Source organism: Chlorocebus sabaeus, chromosome 3 (genome assembly GCF_047675955.1).
Source record: "Chlorocebus sabaeus isolate Y175 chromosome 3, mChlSab1.0.hap1, whole genome shotgun sequence".
In the NCBI taxonomy this organism is placed as follows: domain Eukaryota; kingdom Metazoa; phylum Chordata; class Mammalia; order Primates; family Cercopithecidae; genus Chlorocebus; species Chlorocebus sabaeus.
In genome coordinates, this window is record NC_132906.1 from 93,446,251 (window position 1) to 93,468,496 (window position 22,246).

General features: G+C 44.8%; 1 protein-coding gene and 1 long non-coding RNA gene across 4 annotated transcripts in view; both read left to right on the forward strand.

The window, feature by feature from the left end:
• LOC103214812 (uncharacterized) overlaps nt 1-22,246 on the forward strand; it is a 682,137-nt gene that overhangs the window by 469,805 nt on the left and 190,086 nt on the right. The gene's annotated exons all lie outside the window — the stretch shown is intronic.
• LOC140711479 (uncharacterized) lies at nt 10,632-18,845 on the forward strand. The gene is made up of 3 exons (XR_012092693.1): nt 10,632-10,702; nt 17,679-17,773; nt 18,581-18,845. It is a non-coding gene; the product is annotated as an uncharacterized lncRNA (long non-coding RNA).

The following is a 22,246-nucleotide window of genomic DNA, read 5'->3' on the forward strand; positions in this document are numbered from 1 at the left end:
TTTTTGCCATTGTAAAAACGTGACCATGAGCACATTCCCTCTCCTCTCTGCATTTATGACTATTTCAGGTAGATAGTGTTGGATGCTGCTGCCACATGAGAACTCAACAATCATGTGTGCATGGGGACGTCGGGTAGAGAAAGGGGGCACAGAGAAGACGTGGCAGGGCCCTTTGGAGGGAAGAGCATGGCTTTGCCAGTGAAGATGGATGAGCTTTGAAACAGGAATTCCTGGCCAAGGGAAAAACATGAGCAAATTCAGAGACAATGATAATTGGTGATAAATGATAATGACTTCAGCTTAACCAAGCCTAACTCAGCTGATGCACATTCCAAATATTAACACTTGGGCATGGATGTCTTTGGTGATCTGTGTAATCTATAAAAAATTACCCTCAAAAAATGTGCACAGGCACACACGAGACATACTTCCAAAGCCTTCAATAGCGTAGCTTAACACACGACTACAGAACTTGTAATCCATAACACACAATCACAGAACCCATAATTGTAAGGAATTTGTGGGCTGCAATACTATAATAGAAAGGTATTTATGAAGCAGAATCCATAGGATCGTTGATCAATTGAGCACATGAGATTAGGAAAAGGGAAAAATCAAGAATTGCCGAGTTTTCCAAATTGATGGATTAAGTGGAGACAAGGGGGCTGGCTGTCCTGGGGCACATGGAAGGGTGGGGTCTCCAGAAGGCGAAGGTTTCGGGTGGAACCTGTGCGGGTTATCCATGCCCAGGAGGCAGCTGTGCCTCCCCATCTGAGGCCCATGAGAGAACTGGGCTCTGAAAACAGAAAGCAGGCATCGCTAACACAGGAAGGGTTTGGGACATGCCTGTGTGGCCTCAACACTGCTGGGAAGCCAGTAGGGACTGTGCCAGGCCGTGGGAGGCAGGCAGGAGAAGTGGAAGTACCTTCAGAGGGCAGCATCCCAGACTCAGGATGGAAGGGCATGCTCGGAGCAGAGAGCGATGGGAGATTCAGCCGCCAGGGCGAGAAGAGCACTGAGCAGAGGCTGTGGATTTAGCACAAAGATCATCCATTTTTAAATTAGACCACCCAACCCCTTTGGAGATGCCTGGACTACTTGCCTACCCCATCTGCTCTCATGGGAGACAGTGGAAGTGAGCTGAGGAGCTGCTGCAGGCTCTGGCAGTGGGTCCCAGGGTCCCTGGGAACAGGTGGAATCTGGAGTTAGTGAAGGACCCTGGAGGGTCTGAAAGGCATCCACACTCACCTCCCATTAAGAAGCACTGGTCTTGAGGATGGTGTCGTGCCCACAGTTAAAATTCTGGATGCACTAACTGTTCCATGAAGTACTCCTTCCTCGAAATTCATGAGAATGGGACCTGGATTCCAATTCATCAAAAATATTCATTCTATACCCACCCATGCAGACAGTGGTATAGAAATACACTCAGGCCCCAGTGGTGGCAGGTGCAGCCCCCACACAGAGTTCTTCCTGCTATCTGAGCCTGTCATCCAGAGAGGCTGGAGATCTTCATGGGGTAAAATGCTACTGCTCCTGAGGAATGGTAAATGAGTTGTGTGCAGAGTGACGTGGCATCAGTGGAGATAGAAAACCAACAATGCTTCGCCGTTCATACTAATATCTAAAATATCCCTGAGCTCAGCTCACGTATTCATAGATTTTTGAAATGCAGCATATTGCACTGCCAATATGAAAGCACTGATATTATGCGATGTCTAAGTAGTGCTAACAAAACAAAAGTAACATAGCTTACAGAAACCCCAGAATTCAGGCAATAATCAAAAGGACTACTGTTCAAATCAGAACAAATTTAATAAAGATAGTATCAGATCTTGAAAAATAACCTCCTCATATTACGTGTAATAATAACAACAACATGAATCAGTGAAAAGCAAGGTTGACTAAGCAGTAGAAAAAATATGAAACCACGTCAACATTATCCTCGCTAGTTTCAAAATGCGTACGAACTTTCTCACACATAGAAGTTCATAGAGATCAAACATAATCACTGCAGCCACCAAGAAACAATGCAGGTTGAAAATAAGAAGAAAGAATAGTAAGATTCATTCACCACACTTGAGTAGCTACTATGGGCCAGGCAACACGTGAGGTTCAAGCACACAGAGATTAGTAACAGTTCATTACTGCCATTGAAGAGCTAGCAACTTGATAAGTGAAATCACCTAAGGGAAGTATTTCAATGTGTATAGCAATCCACTGATCAACACATCACTGTTCATCTCTGAATACTTTTCCTTCCTTCGTTTTTTAAAATTTTAATTTACGTATAGTAAGATTCACCCTTTTTGGTGTACAGTTATGTGAGTTTTGGCTCATATATATGGTCATGTGCCCACCACCACACCAAGATGCAGAACGCTTTCACCACACCTCGAAACCACCCCCCACTGCAGCTTCATGGCGCACCTCCCTTTACCCTGGACTCCCTGACAACCACAGAACACTTCTTTTCCAGAATGTCATATGAATGGAAGAGTACAATATGTAACATTTGGAGACCTTTTTTTTTTTTTTTTTTTTGAGATAGGGTCTTGCTCTGTCACCCAGGCTGGAGTGCAGTGACTTGATCTCAGCTCACTGCAGTCTTGACCTCCCAGACTCAAGCCATCCTCCCCCCTCAGCCTCCCGAGTAGCTGGGACCACAGGCACGTGCCGCCATGATGGGCTATTTTCTGTATTTTCTATACAGACAGGATCTCACCATATTGCCGAGGCTGGTCTCAAATGCCTGAGCTCAAGCCATCCACTGACTTTAGCCTCCCAAAGTGCTGGGATGACAAATGTGAGCCACCGCACCCAGCCTACCTTCTCTCATCATAAAACACTTGAGAGTCACCATGCTGATGCTTGCATGCTGCTCAGCATTCTGTGGTGCGGTGAAATACACGTTCCCCAACTGAGGAGCGTTTGGCTGGTGACTAACTTTTGGTAATTATGGCAGGAGCTACTGTGCATATTCATATAGAGGTCTTTGTGCAGACAAGTTTTCATTTCACTAGGATAAATATCAGGAGTGGAATTGCTGTCTTGTAAGTGCACACCCATTAGAAGAAAAGGTAGGAGAAAATATTCATGATCTTAGTTAGGCAAAGAAATAAGTCTTGGCAATAGCACCCGAAACAAGATGTTTTAAACAAAGAATATAAATTAGACTTTATCCAGACTAAAAGATTTTGCCGTATGGAAGATTCTGTTAAGAGAAATGCAACCCAAAGGTTAGGAGAAAATATTTGCAATTTATTTACCAGACAAAGGACTTACATTCACAATACATAAAGAACAGTCAAAACTCAACAATAAGTAGTAAACAATCCAATAAAAAAAAGGGCAAAAAGCAAACATATTTTGCTATGGCAAATAAGCACATAAAATGCTCAACATTGGACCAGGGGCACAGTGGCTCACACCTGCAATCCCAGCACTTTGGGAGGCCGAGGCAGGTGGATCAGCTGAGGTCCGGAGTTTGGGACCAGCCTGCCCAACATGGTCTGGGCTACTAAATAGACAAAAAAATTAGCCAGGTGTGGTGGTGGGCATCTATAATTACAGCTACTCGGGAGGCTGAGGTAGGAGAATTGCTTGAACGCAGGAGGTGGAGGTTGCAGTGAGCCAAGATTGCACCATTGCACTCCAGCCTGGACAATGAAAGAGAGACTCCATCTCAGAAAAAAAGCTCAACATCATTACTCATCACAGAAATGTAAAATAAAACCACAACAACAAACCACTAGCCACCCTTCAGAACGTCTAGAAAAGAAGCAAACTGAGCACAGCATATGTTGGTGGGGATGAGAGAACAGGAACACGCTGCTGGTGGGAATGCGAAATGGTGAATTCACAATGGTAGATTGTTTATTCACTCATCAACTAATAGAGCTTTGGATTGTTTTTACTTTTTGGTTATGAATAATGCTGCTGCAAATACATGTGTACAAATGTTTGTGTATGTTTCTGATCCTCTTGAGTATATAAGTAACATTTCTGGGTCGTATGGTGACTCCATGTTTAAATGGTGAGGAATTTTCACACTGCCTTCCAAAGCTGCTGCTACATTCTGCGTTTCTACCAGCCAAGAACTGGAGTTCCAACTTTCCACACCCTCGTCAACACTTATTATAAATACTTTTTGATCATAGTAAGTTGGCAGGTATGAAGCAATATCTCATTGTGGATTTGATGTGCATTTCCCCAATGACTTATGACGTTGGACATGTCTGCATATGTTTATTGGCCATTTGCATATGTTCTTTGAGAAAATTCTCTTCAAATCCTTTGACCATTTTATAAATTAGGGGACTGGTCTTTTTATTTTTGAGTTGTAAGAGTACTTTACATATTCTGGTTACTAGACCTATGTCAGGTATATATTTGGAAATCTCCCATCCTGTAGATTGTCTTTTCACGTTCTCGGTGTTGTCCCTGTGAAGGACAAAAGATTATAATTTCAATAATATCCAGTTTAATTTTTTATTTTGTTGCTTGTGTTTTTGGTGCCGTATCTAAGAAACCATTGCCTACTTCAAGGTCATGAAGCTTTGTGTCTAAGTTTTCTTCCAAGAGTTTTGCAGTTTTAGCACTTATGTGTAAGTCTTCAATCCATTTTCAGTTAAACTTTGTATAGGGTAACAGGTAAAGGTACAACTTTATTTGTTTGCATTTGGATATCCAATCGTCCCAGCACCACCCCTTGTTGAAAAGACAACTCTTTGCCCGTTGAATTGTCTTGGCACCTTGACTGAAGATTGATTGGCTCTAAATGTGATGGTTGATTTTTGGACTCTCGTTTCTTCTCTTCCATTGAGCTATGAGTCTATTCTCATGCTCAGACGACACTGTCTTGTTTATTTTAGCTTTGTCATAAGTTTTGAAGTCAAGAAACGTATCGTCCAACTTCTTTTACAAGTTTGTCTCAGCAGTTTTGGGTCTCTTGCATTTCCATATACATTTTAGGCTTACCTTAAAATGTCTATAAAGAAGCCAGCTGGGATTTTGATAGCATCAAGTCTGGGGCATATTCCCATTTTGATACTATTAAGTCTCTTGTTCTGTAAACAGTGGATGTCTTTTTAATTTTTTAGGCCTTCTTTAATTGTTTACAGTAACATAGTTTTTAGTGTATAAGTTTTCATTTAATTTGTTAAATGTTTATGCTATTGTAGATGTAATTGGTTTTGAATTTTATTTTTAGATAGCTCAGTAGTATATGGAAATACAATTGATATTTGCTTATATCTGAAATATGGCAGAACTTGTTTATACTAATATTTTTGTGTGTGGATATTTGGAATATCATATATGCACAGTGAGGTCATTTGTGAATAGAGATGGTTTTACTTCTTTCTTTACAATCTGAATGCTTGTCTCCCCTTACCTAATTGCTCTGGCTAGAATATCCAGTACAATGTTGAATAAATTTTTTTTTTTTTTTTTTTTGGAGACGGAGTCTCGCTCTGTCGCCCAGGCTGGAGTGCAATGGCGTGATCTTGGCTCACTGCAAACTCTGCCTCCCGGGTTCACGCCATTTTCCTGCTTCAGCCTCCCGAGTAGCTGGGACTACAGGCACCCGCCACCATGGCTGGCTAATATTTGTATTTTTAGTAGAGACAGGGTTTCACCGTGTTAGCCAGGATGGTCTCGATCTCCTGACCTCGTGATCCGCCTGCCTCACCCTCCCAAAGTGTTGGGATTACAGGCGTAAGCCACCGTGCCTGGCCAAAATTCTTAAAAGAACTTCTTTTTTTTTTGTCTTGTTCCTGATTTTAGTAGAAAATATTTCAGTATTTCATTATTATACATGATATTAACTGTGGATTTTTATATATGTCTTCTCTAAGGTTGAAAAAGTTCCTTTCTATTCATAATTTGTTGATTGTTTTTTATCAGCAAAGGATGTTGGGATTTGTCAAATGATTTATCTTGTGAGTTAACCATGTGGCATTTATTCTTTATTTTATTAGTATGATCAATTTTCATATGTATTCACTTTTCTTTTCTTTGGATCAGAGTAATACTAGCCTCACAATGAGTAAAGAACTATTCCCTTCTCTTCTGTTTTTTGAAGAATTTATCAAGAAAAAGTATTCATTATTCTTTAAACATGTGGTAAAATTTACCATTGAAATCATTTGGTCTTTGTGGGAAATTATTTGATTATCAGTTAAATCTCTTGTTATAGGTCTATTCAGATTTTTAATTTTTTCTTGAGACAGTTTTGGTAGCTTGTTTCTTTCTAGGCATTTGCACATTTTATCTAAGTTATCTAATTCATTGGCATGTAACTGTTCATAGCATTCATTTGTAATCCTTTTTGTTTCTGTTAGGGGTATTATTCCTTTTTTCATTCCTGATTTTAGTGATTTGAGTCTTTTTCTTCATAGTCTAAAGTGTATCAATATTATTGATCTTTGAAAAGGGAAAAGCTTTTGCTTTTGTTGATTTTCTCTACTGGTTTTAATTCCTGATTTTACTTGTTTCTACTCTCATCTTTACTATTTTCTTCCTTTTGCTTGCTTTAGATTTATTTTGCTCTTCATTTTTCAATGTCTTAAGAGTGTTAGGTTACTAATTTGAAATTTTTCTTTTTTTAAAAAAAGTACATATTTTCAGCTATAAGTACTCTGAAAAGCACTGGCTTAGTTGCATCCCGTAAGTTTTGTTATGCTGTGTCCTTGTTTCCAATCATGTCAACGTACTTCCTAATTTCCTTTGTGATTTCTTCTTTGACTCATGGGTTATTCAGGAGGGTGTAAATTGATTTCCACCTTTTAATTTTCCCAAATTGCCTTCCATTATTCCTAGTTTCATTCCATTGTGATCAGAAATCATACTCTTTATTATCTTAATCATTTTAAATTTATTGAATTTTAAATTTAAATTTAAATCCTTTAAAAAATTATATCAATAAATTTAGAATTACTGAATACACTATGGCTTAACATTTAGTCTGTTCTGGAGAATGTTCTATGTTTACTTGAGAACAGTGTGTATTCTACTGTTGGATAAAATGTTCTGTACGTATTGGTTAGGTTTAGTTGATTTATAGTGTTTTTTAGACTTTATCAATTGGTCTTATATCTAATTGTCCTATTCATTATTAAAAGTCAGATATTGAAGTATTTGAGTATTTTTATTAACTGTTTCTACCTTCAATTCTGTCATTTGTTGCTTCATGTATTTTAGCCTCTGTTTTTAAATGCATATTGCTTATAGTTGTTATATCTTCTTGATAGATTGATCTTTTATCATTAAAATTGTCCTACTTTGTCTTTAGTAGCAGCTTTGCCTTAAAGTTTATTTTTAGTATAGCTATGCCAGCTCTTTTTTGGTTATTGTTTGCACAGTATATCTTTATCCATCCCTTCACTGTCAACCTACTTATGTCTTTGGAAATAAAGTACATCACTGCGGACAAAATATAGTTGAATCATGCCATTTTTATTCATCCTGCCAATATCTATCTTTTGATTAGAGCATTTAATTCATTCATATTTTATGAGTTGTTTATAAGATCTGGTTTACATCTGCCATTTTGTTAATTGTTTTCTATATGCCTTATGTCTTTTTGGTTCCCTTAGCTTACCATTACTGTTTCCCTTTGTCCTAAATATATATTTTCTAGTGTACAATTTTAAGTCCCTTGTTTCTTTTAGTATATTATGAGTTATTGAGTTATTTTCTTAGTAGTTGACTGAGGATTACCATTAGTATCTTAAAATCATCTAGTTTGGATTAATACCAATTTAATTCTAATTGTACACAAAATTTTACTCCTATGCTGTTATTGTCCTATAACTGGCATCTTTACAGAGTACATGGCTGTCATCACAGATCTATAATTGTTGCTTTGTGCTATTTCCTTTTAAATCAGATAGGAGAAAAACAGGTACAAACAAAAAACACTTTTATGCTGTGTTTTATATTTAGCTGTTACCTTTACTGATGGTACTTTAGAAAAAAATTCTTTATTTTGATGTGAGTTACAGTCTAATATTGTTTCATTTCAGCCCAAAAGATTCTAGTATTTCTTGTAGGGAAGATCTCATAGTGATAAACTCTGTCAGGATTTTGTTTATTTGGGAATGTCTTAATATTTCCTTCATTTTTGAAGAACAGTTTTAGATACAGAATTCTTACTTGACTTTCTTTTCTTTCAGCATTTTGTAAATGTTATTCCACTGCCTTCTTGCCTTTATAATTTCTAATGTAAAACCAGCTGTTGATCTTGTTGAGAATCTCTCATATGTCATGAATCACTTCCTTGTTGCTGCTTTCAAGAGTTTCTTTGAAATTTTGTCTTTGTTGAAAAATATCCTACTTGGAATTCGGAGAGCTCCTTGGTTATATAGATTAATGTTTTTTATTCAATTTGGGAAGTTTTTTGCCATTATTTCTTCAAATAGTCTTTCTTCCCCATTTTGTCTTTCCTTTCATGCCGAGACTCCCATTACACATATGTCTGTTTGATCATTTTCCATAGGTCTCTGAGGCTCTGTTTATTTCTCTTCATTTTCTTTCTTCTATTTCTCAGAATGAATAATCTCAGCTGATGTATCTCTAAGTCTGCCAATTCTTTAACCTACTAAAATCCGCTATTGGTTCCTTCTGGTGAATTTTTAATTTCAGTTACTGTAGTTTTTAGCTCCAGACTTTCTATTTGGTTATTTTCTTATAATTTCTGCCTTTCTATTGATATTTTTGATTTGGTGAGACATTGTTCTCATACTTTCCATTGGTTCTTTGAGCATATTAACAATAGAAGATTAAAAGGCTTTGTCTAAAAAGTTCAGTGTCTGGGCTTCCCCGGGGATAATTTGTATAAAATACCTTTTTCTTTGTGGGTGGATCAGTTTCTTGTCTCTTTCCTTGTCCCATAGCTTTTTGTTGAGAGCCGGACATTTTATGTAATATGATGTGCCAATTCTGGAAAACAGATTCTTCCCCTTCTTCCAGGCTTTTGGTTATTCTTTGTTTAGTAAATTTCCTAAACGAATTTTATAAAGTCTATACTTTTTAAAATCTTATGTAGCCAATGAAATCTCTGCTCAGTTATCTTAGCGGTCAACTAATGATAAGACAAAAATGTCCTAAATGTCTGGAACCAAGAAGTCTCCTATCTTTGCTGAGGGTCCAGGTTGTGTTTTCTCACTGTTCTTATAGATCCTGCCTTTAACCTACATTTGGTTGATTGCAATTCTGAACTGTTTCTGATTTTAGGGTTAATTTTTCCAACCCTAGGTTTTCTATTTGTTCCTTCAATAAAGAAGCATTTTAGAATACCTGACTTTTTTATTTGGCTAGACAATTGTATTTAGCTTAGATATAACAGAAAATAGACACAATGGGATCGTCTTAAGAATTATTATTTTTTAATAAGGACATTTTTTTTTAAAGTCAGGTAGAGCAAGATAGATATGGAAGATCTTCCTGGGTCTAGAACAAGACCCCTTCCTCTGTCACCCTGTGAGCCCTTGGCTATACGTTGGTTACCTACCGCAGTTAGCACAGGCGTCCTGACATTCAACATACAGGTGTGTGCACTTGTGTTTCACTGGCTAGGGAACCATGGACCACAGAGGCCTTTGACATCTCTTATCACCCAAAGTATGTGGCACAGCACTGTGCTTATAGGACACACTCAAAATTTTTTTTGACAGTGATGGCAAGAGATTGGATTTCCATACCCAGGTCTTTTCCTGGTTTGTTCAAAGCCTGGAGTATTTATTTACCCTAACTCCTCAAAACAGACGAACTCGTTCTTGTAAATGTAAGGTTTGCGGGACTTACTCTGGCAATTAGTCAAGGCTACCATGCATTCTGCAGAAATCGCTTTGTAAATCAGCTTGATTATTTGGCTTAGTTTATATTTGAAAATTTTAATACGGAGGAATTCATTGCCCAACCGAAGACATACGCCCTATTCAAATGCACGGACAAATGCAGACCTCAGGAAACAAAACAAGCGCACTCCCCGTACTGTTCCTTTGGATCACGGGTCTCCAATTCCAAGCTTTAGTGGAAATAATGAAATGTCAGCCCTCGCATGCCACAAAATTCAAATCCCAATGAAAAAGAGGGAAAGGCTCTTTGCCATTTGCTTCAATATATACAGAACACAAAACAGTGATTTGGACACCAGCAATTCATGACGAGGCAAGGAAACAAACAAGCAAACAAACACAGATCCACAGGTGGGTTTGTTTTTAAGGTCCCTTCACAACAGCAGCCAACAGCCTTGAGCAGCAGGAAACCTCCAGACCCACTTCTCATCCTGCGTGAGTCCTGGAGGCGGGAACGTGGCTGGTTGAGGTTCAAAGACCTGCGCTCTAATTACCAGCATAATTAGAATAAGAACATGTTGCTCCCTCCAGAGGGGCCAGCCCCGCGCCTCTGCTGCTCTGGGAGAGCGCGTGGTGGAGAATTCCCATGGAGCTGCATGGGAGGAAAAGCGACCCCACGCTGAGCTGCCAACGTGGTTGTTAGCGCCCCCCGTGTAATTTCATGCCACCGTTTTGAATGTGCTAACGAGGCACGTTATTCTTAGCCCCATCGGGGAGGGGATCAGATTCCTGCACAGTTGTGCTGCTGGCGGAAGTGACTCGTTTTCTAACGACCCCCGTGACAGCCAGAGAATGTCCGTTTCTGGGAGCGCAGCACAGGCTGTGCCATGGAGGAGCCTCGGGCCAGGGGCCTGGTGGGCGCCTGGAGGCCGCTGGGCGGTTGTGGGAGGGACGGTGACTCCCCACTCCGGGTGACGAAGGGCACGCAAAGCAGAAGCCGTTTGGGACTGAGATGAATAAGCCACAGCGAGTGGTTAGAAGTAGGTTAGGAAGAAGGGGGGATAAGAAGGCCGAGTAGGGTTCTGGGCTGGAGCCATTCACTGAGACAGGAACCTTGGGAGAGGTGCGGTGTCTCCCTGGTGTCTCGGTGCAAATGTCCAGAGAGCGGCTGGAACCCCTCGAGGCTAGAGCACTGGGACGCTGACCTGGGGTGCAGGTCTGGGAGCAGTGGGCCCTCAGGTAGTTCACTGGCACCATGAGTCTGGGGGGCACCCGGGCTGTTGTGGGGGGTGCTGTGGAGGGAGAAGGGTCTGGTTCTGCCCCAGGGACTGGGAACAGTGACGGGGTGGGAAGGGAAGGGACCACAGAGCAGGCCAGGGAGGGAACTGGGGGACTGGGGATCCCCCAGCCCTGGAGCCATGGGTGCAGGAGAACCATCTGCCGGGGGCCTGAGGGACTGAGCAGCACCCACTGGGAATCATCACCCTGGGTTCTGGGCAAGGGCTGGCTCATGGGCGGGGAGAGGAAGCCAGACCTGGGTGACTGGAAAAGCAGGAAGAGTGAGAAGTCGGGGAAATGGGGTGGTAGCAGAAGGGTCTTAGGAGCAGGAAAAGACTTTACAGAACTCCCCAGGGGAGACTTAGGAAGAGGAAACCCAGATGCCTGGGGCTCGGTGGGGGTCCTGAAGGGCATGCACCTTTTCCAGCTTCCCGGACACCATGACAAAAGACATCATTTTTCCCTGCACAAAAGCAGCCAGAGGCGGCCTCTCCCACGCTCCGGAAGCAAAGGGAATGATCTGGCTAGAGAGTAGCACTCCACGGTGACTCGGTCCTGCTGTCTAGCCAGCCTCCGGTGCTCGCCTGTGGGCCACTCCAGGCAGATCACCTGACTCTCTGAACCACTCTGAACATCAGCCTCTTCATCTCTAAATGAGGGTGCTGGCCGTGTGCATCCACAGGTGTATCCTGAGGTTTGACACATACAAAAAGCTTAGGATGGTAAATACTAACAGGCTGGTGCAAAATAGTGTTTTTGTCACTGGAAAAAAAGTGGCAAAACCTGCAATTACTTTTCCACCAATGTAATATTTATTGTGAGTGACAGGGTCAGTTTGCTGCAGCTTTCTCACCCCTGCCCAACCTGCGACGAGCTTCTAGGAGGACAGGAGCGGCCTGTGACTATGGGTCTTAAAGGCAAGAGAACAACAGAGAGGTGTTTCTGGCCCCTCTTACGTGAAATGAAGACTTTTTAATGTGAATTTAGAAGTAAGTCCTGAGAGTGAAAACAAAATCAGACCCTGGAGAACGGCAGAAAGTCCAAAGGAGATGAAGGCCGGGGAACCCCAGGCGAAGTTAAATCAGTCCCACAGGTGAAGGCCGGGGAACCCCAGGCGAAGTTAAATCAGCCCTACAGGAGCACAGACGCATGATGGGGCACCAGGTGGGAGTGACGGGAGGGCACAAGCTGCCTTCTGGCGTGATGGAACGCTCTGTAGCTTGCTCAGGGTGTGATGTACTCGCAGACGAGCATTGGTCAGAACTAATTGAATGGTAGCACTTGAGATCTGACCAGTTTCATACATGCTCACTAGGCCTCAATCTAAAAAAGGAAAAGGAGGGAAAAAAAGTTAGAAACTAAGGGCTAGAGGAAATAAGTGACAGACAAGGAAAGGCTTCTGTAACCAGAATGTATCTTTTTCACGGGAAAATATGAACCATATGTCTATATATGTGTGCACATATGAACATGAATCTGTGAATGTGCACACACATGCACACACATGTACATTCACACATATGCACAAATGCATGTGTATACACCCACGTGGGAGCGTATACAGATGTACATGCACATGCATGCACAAATGCATGTGTGTATACTGTGGGAGCGTTTACACATGTACATGCACACATATGCACAAATGCATGTGTGTACACCTGCGTGGAAGCGTATACAGATGTACATGCACACGTGCATGTGTGTATACCCACATGGGAGCATATATGCATGTACATGCACACGTACACACAAATGCATGTGTGTACACCCGCATGGGAGCATATACATATGTACATGCACAAATGCATGTGTGTACACCCGCGTGGGAGCATATACAGATGTACATGCACATGTATGCACAAATGCATGTGCATACACCCACATGGGAGTGTATAAACCCTAATATGTACATGCACACGTATGCACAAATACATGTGTGTACACCTGCTTGGGAGCATATACATATGTACATGCACAAATGCATGTGTGTACACCCGCGTGGGAGCATATACAGATGTACATGCACATGTATGCACAAATGCATGTGCATACACCCACATGGGAGTGTATAAACCCTAATATGTACATGCACACGTATGCACAAATACATGTGTGTACACCTGCTTGGGAGCATATACAGATATACATGCACACGTAGGCACAAATGCATGTGTGTACATCCATGTGGGAGCATATACAGAGGTACATGCACAAATACATGTGTGTACACCTACGTGGGCGCATATACAGATATACACGCACACGTATGCATGTGTGCACACCCGCATGGGAGTGCATAAACCCTAATATGTACATGCACACGTATGCACAAATACACGTGTGTACACCTGCTTGGGAGTGTATATAGATGTATGTGCACACGTATGCACAATGCATGTGTGTACTGTGTGTATACCCACATGGGAGCGTATACCTATGTATACAGATGAACATGAATGCGCACATGTGCATTTATCCACACATACATGTACACACACGTGCATGCATATGTATAAACCCAACACACACAGATGAAAGAGTGAAAGGGGAGACAGAAAAGTGAATCTGGGCTTTCGCCAACTCACACTTCTGTCTGAACAAGTCAACTGTGGTCCCTGCCCTGTGCACATCAAAAAGGTCTGCTCATCCCTCATGGTCCACCCTCTGCATGGACACTTCGCGTTTCCCAACAGAGCCGGGGCCCATTGGAAACGCAGGTTGGGTTCAGAGGTCGGTTTTCATGGTGTCCTGCCACTCTCCAGCTGCGGGTCTTGCACGCAGCCATCTAACTTCCCCACACATCAGCCATCCTCCTACAGCTACAGATGAGCAGAGAAAGGAGAGAACACATGTGTAAGGCACTTATCCTGCACCCAAAACAGACACGTGCTCAGTACAGGATGGTTCACATCATCTCCATCGTCATTATCGCCGTCATTGTCACCTCATCATCATCGCCATCACCATGAAGGGGAACAGCCCTGCCAGCTCTTAGCCGTGATCTATCTTTGGACCCTAGTGGAACAGAGGAAGACAGTGTTACAAAGTCAGGCTCCAGGCCCCACAGAGTGGGCAGGCCCCGGAATTCAGAACCTCCCCCGTTCCCAGTGGGCCCTCAGCTCAGAGAGCAGGAGGCTGGGAAGGCTTGCGCTGGGTACAGGGCCAGGTGGGTCCTGCCTGTGTGAATGGGCACAGAGGTGAGAAAGGCATCTAGGGTGGGAGGAGTCACACACACAAAGGCTCTGAGCTAGGAAAGGGCAGACAGCTAGCAGAGTTGGCATGGTTGCCTCTGGATGTTGTGGCGGTGCCAGCTCGGGCACCCTGTGTCAGTCCTGAACAGAGGAGACACATTCTTTGTCTGCATTAGTCCATTCTCACACTGCTGGAAAGAACTGTCCGAGACTGGGTAATTTATAAACAAAGGAGGTTTAATCGACACAGTTCTGCATGGCGGGGGAGGCCTCAGGAAACTTACAATTATGGTGCAAGGGGAAGCAGGCACGTCTCACACTGTGGCAGGTGAGAGAGCATGTGAAGGAGGAACTGTCAAACATGTATAAAACCTTCGGATCTGGGGAGAACTCATTATCACAAGAACAGCCTGGCGGAAACTGCCCCCAGGATCCAATCACCTCCCACCAGGGTCACTCCCTCAACATGCGGGGATTATCAGGATTACAATTCGAGATGAGATTTGGGTGGGGACACAGCGAAACCATATCATCATTCTCCCATGGCGTGCATTGCCATGGGCGAAGTTCACTATACACAAATACAAGCACACACAAACAGCGCATATGCCTGCAGTGCCAGGAAGAGGAACCTGGGCAAGGAAGTGCCAGGAGGTCAGAAGAAGCATTTCTGGCCTCTCTGAGGAGGTCATACCCAGAATCTGAGCACCTTTATAAGGATGGAGGCCAAGGATCCATCTCTACTCAGTTTCTGTGCTGAAACCTAGCCTCTAATGCCATAGTATTGAGAGGTGGAGCTTTAGGAGGGGATTAGGTCAGAAGGACAGAGCCTGCATGAATGGGATTAATGACTTATAAAAGAGGCGCCATTCAAAAACAGAAAAAGCCCTTACCAGACAAGGAATCTGCCAGCACCTTGAGCTTGGACTTCTCAGCTTCCAGAACGGTGAGCAACACGTTTCTGGTGTTTAACAATCACTCAGTCTGAGATGTTTTGTTATCGCGGCTTCAGCAAAGTAAGATGGTCGCTAGCAAGCCCAGGCTGCAGGACACCCTCCGTACGAGACAGGTGCCTGTTCCCTGAGCCCCAGAGTGTAGCCGTGGCAGCTGTGCCCACATGGCCTCAGCCCCCGTGGTGTGATGGAGTTGGGGAGGTCGTGCTTCCTGGGTTCCTCATTCCCAAGAGAAAGAAGGAGGGCCAAGATAGACATGCCCAGCATTCCTCGCAGGTGTACCAGGTCAGGCCTCCAACTCCCCGGGGTAGAGGGAGGCCTGAGTTACACTGGGAGCCTCCTTCAGGGGAGGGCCATCCCCTCAGGAAAGCGAAACCTAAGATGTGGTTAGTGGTGATTAGAAGGTGGGCGGAGGACGTGTGTCCGAAAGCCCTCAGGGCCAGAGAGCAAGTCCCGCACTGGAAAGAGTGAGAGGGGTCCCGCGGTTGGGCCCAGAAAACAGGGTATGGGACAGGAGGGAGCACAACTGCCAGGGGAGGGCCATGCAGGGGACTCCGCTCTGGCCAGGCCTCTGGGCACGTTTCAGAAGGAAACTCATCACATTTTTAAACGACTTCTGTGGAAGACGTGGAGGAGAGCTGTGGGCAGGCTATCTCATAGACAGATTGGGGAATTTTGTAAGGGTCAGTGGGACAGGATGGCACCCTGGCTGCTCCAGGATCTAGTGGCGGCTTGAGAAGGAGGTCGAGCAAACAGCTAGTTGCTGAGCCACAGAGAAGGGGAGTGACTCAGGGAGGAGCAGGGACAGATGCTGGGCAGCAGGAAGCTTTGGAGTGATTTGGGACGGCAGCTCTGAGATGTCTGGGAGCTACAGCAGGAACCCAGTGGGAACGGCCATGCTTTGAAACAGCAACTCTGTGCTTCCTTCCGCTGCGCCAGAAACTGATTCTAAAATGTTGAGATTTGCCCTCCTGAAGTCCAATTTTTATTATTCTTATTTTATTTTTATTTTTTTGAGACGGAGTCTCGCTCTGTCACCCAGGCTGGAGTGCAATGGTGCTATCTCAGCTCACTGCGACCTCTGCCTCCTGGTTCAAGCGATTCTTCTGCCTCAGCCTCCTGAGTAGCTGGGAATTACAGGCGTGCGCACCACCACACCTGGCTAACTTTTGTATTTTTAATAGAGAAGGGGTTTCACCACGTTGGCAACGCTGGTCTTGAACTCCTGACCCCAGGTGATCCACCTGCCTTGGCCTCCCAAAAGTGCTAAGATTACAGGCATGAGCCACCCCACTTGGCCAAAAACAACCCTGAAGCCCAATTTTTAAATGACATTAAAAGTGTATCACAAAAGTGAAATAGGCGTATCAAAAAGATGCTCTGCATAATAAGGTTGCTGAATCTAAAAACCAAAAATGGAACAGTTTAAGACAGGAGGGAACTGGCTTCCATGAGGGTGTCGGGTTAGACAAATTCCCTCTGAGCATGTCCTGTCACCATGATCCTACGGTTGTGGGACTCACAGGGGACTGCTCCTTGCTCTGGGACGTGGCCGAGAGTTCAGGTTCACCACTGTAAGTAGGAACACTGAAAAACTCCAGCTGAACCTAAGAACCCACCTTTAAGCCAGGTTTCAGCCAATTTATCTCATTCTGCAACTTCACGCTGAGTCACACTGCACATTCCACGGATAAATCTCAGCGTGTAAACATCTGCTTTGACGTCCTCAGACAGAACGCAGATGCAGGCACACCAAAGCTCAGGTCTCATCCTATGCCGGAAAAGATGGGGAAAGAATAGAAAGTGGCATGTGTGATATTTAGTTTGGGGTCAAGGACAGTTGCTAGGTCAGCCAACATCACACACACAACATAACCCACCCGCATCCCAGTGGCAACCTGGGCCCCCCACTGCTGCCGTCCCTGCCAGGGCTAATCACAAAATGGGTTGGCGTATCCCAGTGGCAACCCACCCCACTCCCCCAACCCCCCCACTGCTGTCCCTGCCCAGGCTAATCACGAAAGGGGTTGGTGTATCCCAGTGGCAACCCACCTCACCCCCCCAACCCCCCCACTGCTGTCCCTGCCTGAGCTAATCACAGCAAAGGGTCGGCGTTACTGGAATGCACTCTCATGTTCACGCTGACTTATCTATCCAAGTGATCGTCCATTGATATCACAGGGTTCCTTTCTTCATTGGTTAAATCTAGAGTGGTCAGTGGGGTTTAGTTTTTAATTGCCCCTCACTGATGTACTTTGGAGCACACCTTCTCTGACCTCCATGTAAGCCTGGCCATCAGAAATGCTTTTTGTCCCTGAACAGCGACAGGTACACTGTGTATGGGAGACAAATGACTGGAATGTGGCACGTTCCTCCAAAGCCAACCCGGGCTGGCGGCGTGGAGCTGCACGGTGCGACGTCACTCTCGCTCAACTGCCTTTTGTACCTTTCAGGTGGGCACGGACTCCATGGAAGCCTGAGCCTCCAGGGGCTTTCCTGGGGCAACACTGCTTCATGTAGGCTCACGAGAAACTCCCAGGGTTCCTGGGTAAGGAAGACACAGCAAGAGCTGGCCTCAGTCACATCCACCTTTGTCACCAGAAGCCCATCTTTAGGGCACCTCTCTCTCAGCTGTTTGAGTTTTAGGGTCTTGCCATAAAACTTCATTGAGGTGTCCTGGGCGAGGCTCAAAGCACCCAGCCCCATGTAGGAACAGGTTCAGAGCATACAGAGAAAAGAGCAAGGTTGCACCCCAAAAGAATGACAGGCGGGGAGACAAATGCTGGCTCTGTCAGCCTGACCCCATTCCCTGGGTGGCCGAGAGGGACATGCGATGGGTCTTGTGAGGGTGGACGGCGCCTGAGGGACGCTGCACCCATTCTTCTGCTGGCAGTTCACCCGAAGGAATTGACGTTTTTAAACGAACGTGAAGTCTCTGCTCTTCGGAGTGTGACAGGCTGCCCCTGTCTGCGGAAGCTGTCCCTGAATAGGCTTTCTCTGAGCTTGTTCCCGTGGTGGGCTGGGCCTGGTTTCTAATCGCCCCCTTCACCGGGCTGCCTGCTGCTGGCTGCGGAAAGTGTGGGTTTGGCTACATGATGGCCTCGTAATGGCTCTGGTGACGCCCTCTGCATCTTCTCCCGGCGCCAGCCTTTCAATGGAGCAGCACATTATGCCTGGATAAGACTCAAAGAGCAGCTTAATATCAGGTTCTCTGGGGCTGTAATCATGGGTTCAGGATGGAGCAGACTCAGCCTCAGCGAGGCCTCTGTGCAGCCCCCGGCTTAAAACATGTCAACGCATCCGTGGGCACTTTCTGGAGTTAAAGCTCAACTTACACATCTGCCTGTATCCATAGGAAATGAATGAAAATAAACAGATTCCTTGTATTCAGCGTAGCGTAAGGAAAACCACATCCTGCTCCCCAGTAGCTGAGGAAAGCCGGCTCACGAGAGCATACAGGGAGAAGAGGCCGGCATTGTGTGGCTGCCAGCGAAACTCACTTGTATGTCAAATGCAGCACTTTTGTTAGTCCATTATGATGTTGTTATTTTTTTTCCTTCAACACTCCTGTGTCTACTGGGATCTCCTGTTTTTATTGTTTTGGGATGAGATACAAAACAAAACAAAACAAAAAAAACCCAAAAAACAAAAACGCACCATTTCATGTGTCCTGTGTGTGCTCTTGTACATTAAACCAAAAAGAAACCCTGGATCACCGCACAGGAGACTCTCCTCCCCGTTCTCTAGGGATGCGCCCGCATGGGGAAACCCTCTTTTCTCTTTGTTTTTGACTGTGTGCTCTAACAGGACGATCTGGAGGAAACGCCATGTTCACAGGACACATTTCTGCAGGTTGGCTCGGAGGCCCACCGCCAGGGTTTGGCTCACTCATGTCGCAAACTAGAGGGGAGGAGGGTGCTGGCTGTTTCCCATCTGCAGTCTCGGTTTCCCCACCAGAGGATTCGAGGAAATACTTGGGTTGGCTGTGATGCAGTCCCGGCATGAAACCGCCAGCACTGACATTGGAGTCCGGAGGTTTGGACATAGTTGCCAACATCGTACTGACTTCCACGCCAGCACCAAGACTGCGGCTCCCAGGCCACTCGAGCTTCTGAACACAAGGTCAAGGCTCCCACAGCCTCTCTGGGGTCCATAGTTCACTAGAACGACTCGCAGAACTCAGAAAAGCTCTGTCCTTATAACTGCAGCTCTACTACCAAGGGCACGCTGAGGACCTACCAGTGGAGATGTGTCCAGGGCTGGTCGAGATCAGGAGGCTCCCAACATGGGGCTCCCGGGCCCTCTCCCTGTGGAAGGCGGCAGGGGGCACTTCCCCTCCTGTACGTCTGCGAGTTCTCACTGGAGCCTCCTTCTGTAGGGATCGCTGCCCGGGTGATGAGCTCCATCTCAAGCCTTCTCCCTTTTGGGAGGTCAAAGGTCAGCTATACCGTGTGACCCCACCCTGTAACCACATAGTTGGCCTTTCTGGTGTGGCCAGCCCCATGCAGACCCTAAGATGCCTAGGGACCTCCTTGAGTAACAAATTCCTATCACTCAGGAAATTCCACAGGCTTTGATATTACCTCCTAGGAACCCGGGACAAAGACCAGGCACATTTCTTACTATGCAACAATAATGGTAAGCTACGGCAGGAGTGTCGTGATAATGAAATGGGAAGATGCAGGTCAAGCATGAGTGGCGGGGCCTGTGATCTGTGCTTTACATACTGATGAGTGCTTAATAAATGTTAGCTGGTGTTGTCTGCACCATTGCTGCGTCATCCCACTCCCGAGTCAAGGCCAGTCCAAGTCCCACAACACGTTCAGTTCAGGTGCCAGCAAACTTACACGACAGGGTCCATTTGATACATTCTCTATAAACCTATCTATAAACTATCATTTCTGCATGAGCTGAGACATAGGCAAACAATTTTTTTCAACGTTTAAAATTTTCACTGCTTCTCAGAAAAATTGTAGGTTAGAATCTTAAACTGTATTTTACTTACATTATCACACACAAATCATGTCATATTCTGGTGTATTTCATGGAAGATTGATTAGTTAGCACTAAAAACTCACAGGCAAAAGAATGAACACAAATCATTTTCACACTGATCTGTAATTTTATGCTTCCGGTGATACTTTGAAATGAGTATTCTTGTCGAAAGTTTCTAAGTAATGATTCTGATGAGCCTGAGGGAGGTGATGTGACCGTCCGAGTTCATAAAGCTGGTCATCGATGCAACATTTCAGCAAAACCACAACATTACTGAATAGGAAGAAGTACATGTGGTGGCCTTTGGTTCGAGGTATCCAGCGCTGTCCTTGGGTGGGGGAGAAGCAGTGTCACCTCTCATCTAGCACGAGGCTTGCCCTGCTCCAGAGTGGGGTGACGGGGTGCGTGTTCTGTTGCTCTAGCCCTTACAGGGTAAGGCGAGGTACCAGGACTCATTTCAGGTACCAAAGCAGATCAGAGGACAGACTGAAATTCTGTAAAAATTTCACATTAGGTGGTCAAGAACTCATGAAATGATTCACTTGCATTAAGGATATACACATTTTCACTCAGTGGTGTGCTTGATAAATATCTTGCAACTGGGTCTCCAGAAAGCAGGAAGAGAGCTTCCTTACAGCGTGCCAGTGTCCATGGTGAAAACGCCCTCATGATGGCAGATTCCAGAAAGCAGAAAGAGCTGACTCACAGTGTGCCAATGTCCATGGTGTAAATGCCCTCAGAGTGGTAGGTTCCAGAAAGCAGGAAGAGAGCTGCCTTACAGCATGCCAGTGTCCATGGTGCAGTCCCCTCACCGTGGCAGATTCCAGCCCCACAGTGCAACATTGCTGAATGCAGACTTGGGAAAAGCCGTGCACATCAGTCCTTGCAAGACGCTCAGCACACCACTGGTTTCATTCTGGGGCTCCTACCCCTCATGACGATTTTCAATCTTGATTTTGTTATCAATCATGTTTATGTTAGTTACCTGCCCAAGTCACCTTCAGTGTTGTCAGGGTGCTCTATGGATAGGATGGTGAGTGGGCAGACTGTAGAGCCCTCCTGGGCACATGTCACCTTATCTACTTTGAGCAAAATTCTTTGCTCAACATAAGTCTCCCTACCTATATTCTTACCTAAATCATATTTCTCTACTCAATGTTAAATAAAAAATAAATAATTACACTTAGGGCATTTTCCAGTCGGCAAACCTCCATTTCATTCTGACACTGGTCTCATCAGTCTCTTTCATAGCTTGGGTCTTCTGCAGATGTGTAAGAATGCCCTGTAGGACTTGGTGTGGCCAAATGTTGGATTCCCAAGTTCAGGAAGGGCGGGGCTAGCTTTATAGCAATGCATGGAGAATAAAAGTTTGTGTTGATCGAGTTACCAAAACCAGGTTAAACTGTATTTTACTTACGTTATCACACACAAATCATGTCATATTCTGGTGTATTTTATGGAAGATTGATTAGATAGCACTAAAAACTCACAGGTAAAAGAATGAATGCAAATCTTTGAAATGAGTATTCTTGTCTACAGTTTCTAAGTAGTGATTCTGATGAGCCTCAGGGAGGTGATGTGACCGTCCGAGTTCATAAAGCTGGTCATCGATGCAACATTTCAGCAAAACCACAGCATTATTGAATAGGAAGAAGTACATGTGGTGGCCTTTGGTTCGAGGTATCCAGCGCTGTCCTTGGGTGGGGGAGAAGCAGTGTCACCTCCCGTCCAGCACGAGAACTTTGGTGGAGGATATTGAGGTGTGTGAATAAGAACTTTGGTGGAAGATATTGAGGTGTGTGAATAAGAACTTTGGTGGAGGATATTGAGGTGTGTGAATAAGAACTTTGGTGGAAGATATTGAGGTGTGTGAATAAAGGCATGAGAGGGTCTGAAAGATGTTGCTGAGGGAAAATAGCAAGATGTGACTGTGCTTTAGAGGGAGGGCATGGAGTGGGAGTGGAGTGTTGGAAAGGACCCCAGACCTAGAGCCTGCGAGTGGGGAACCTGGTGAGGCCAGGCTGGA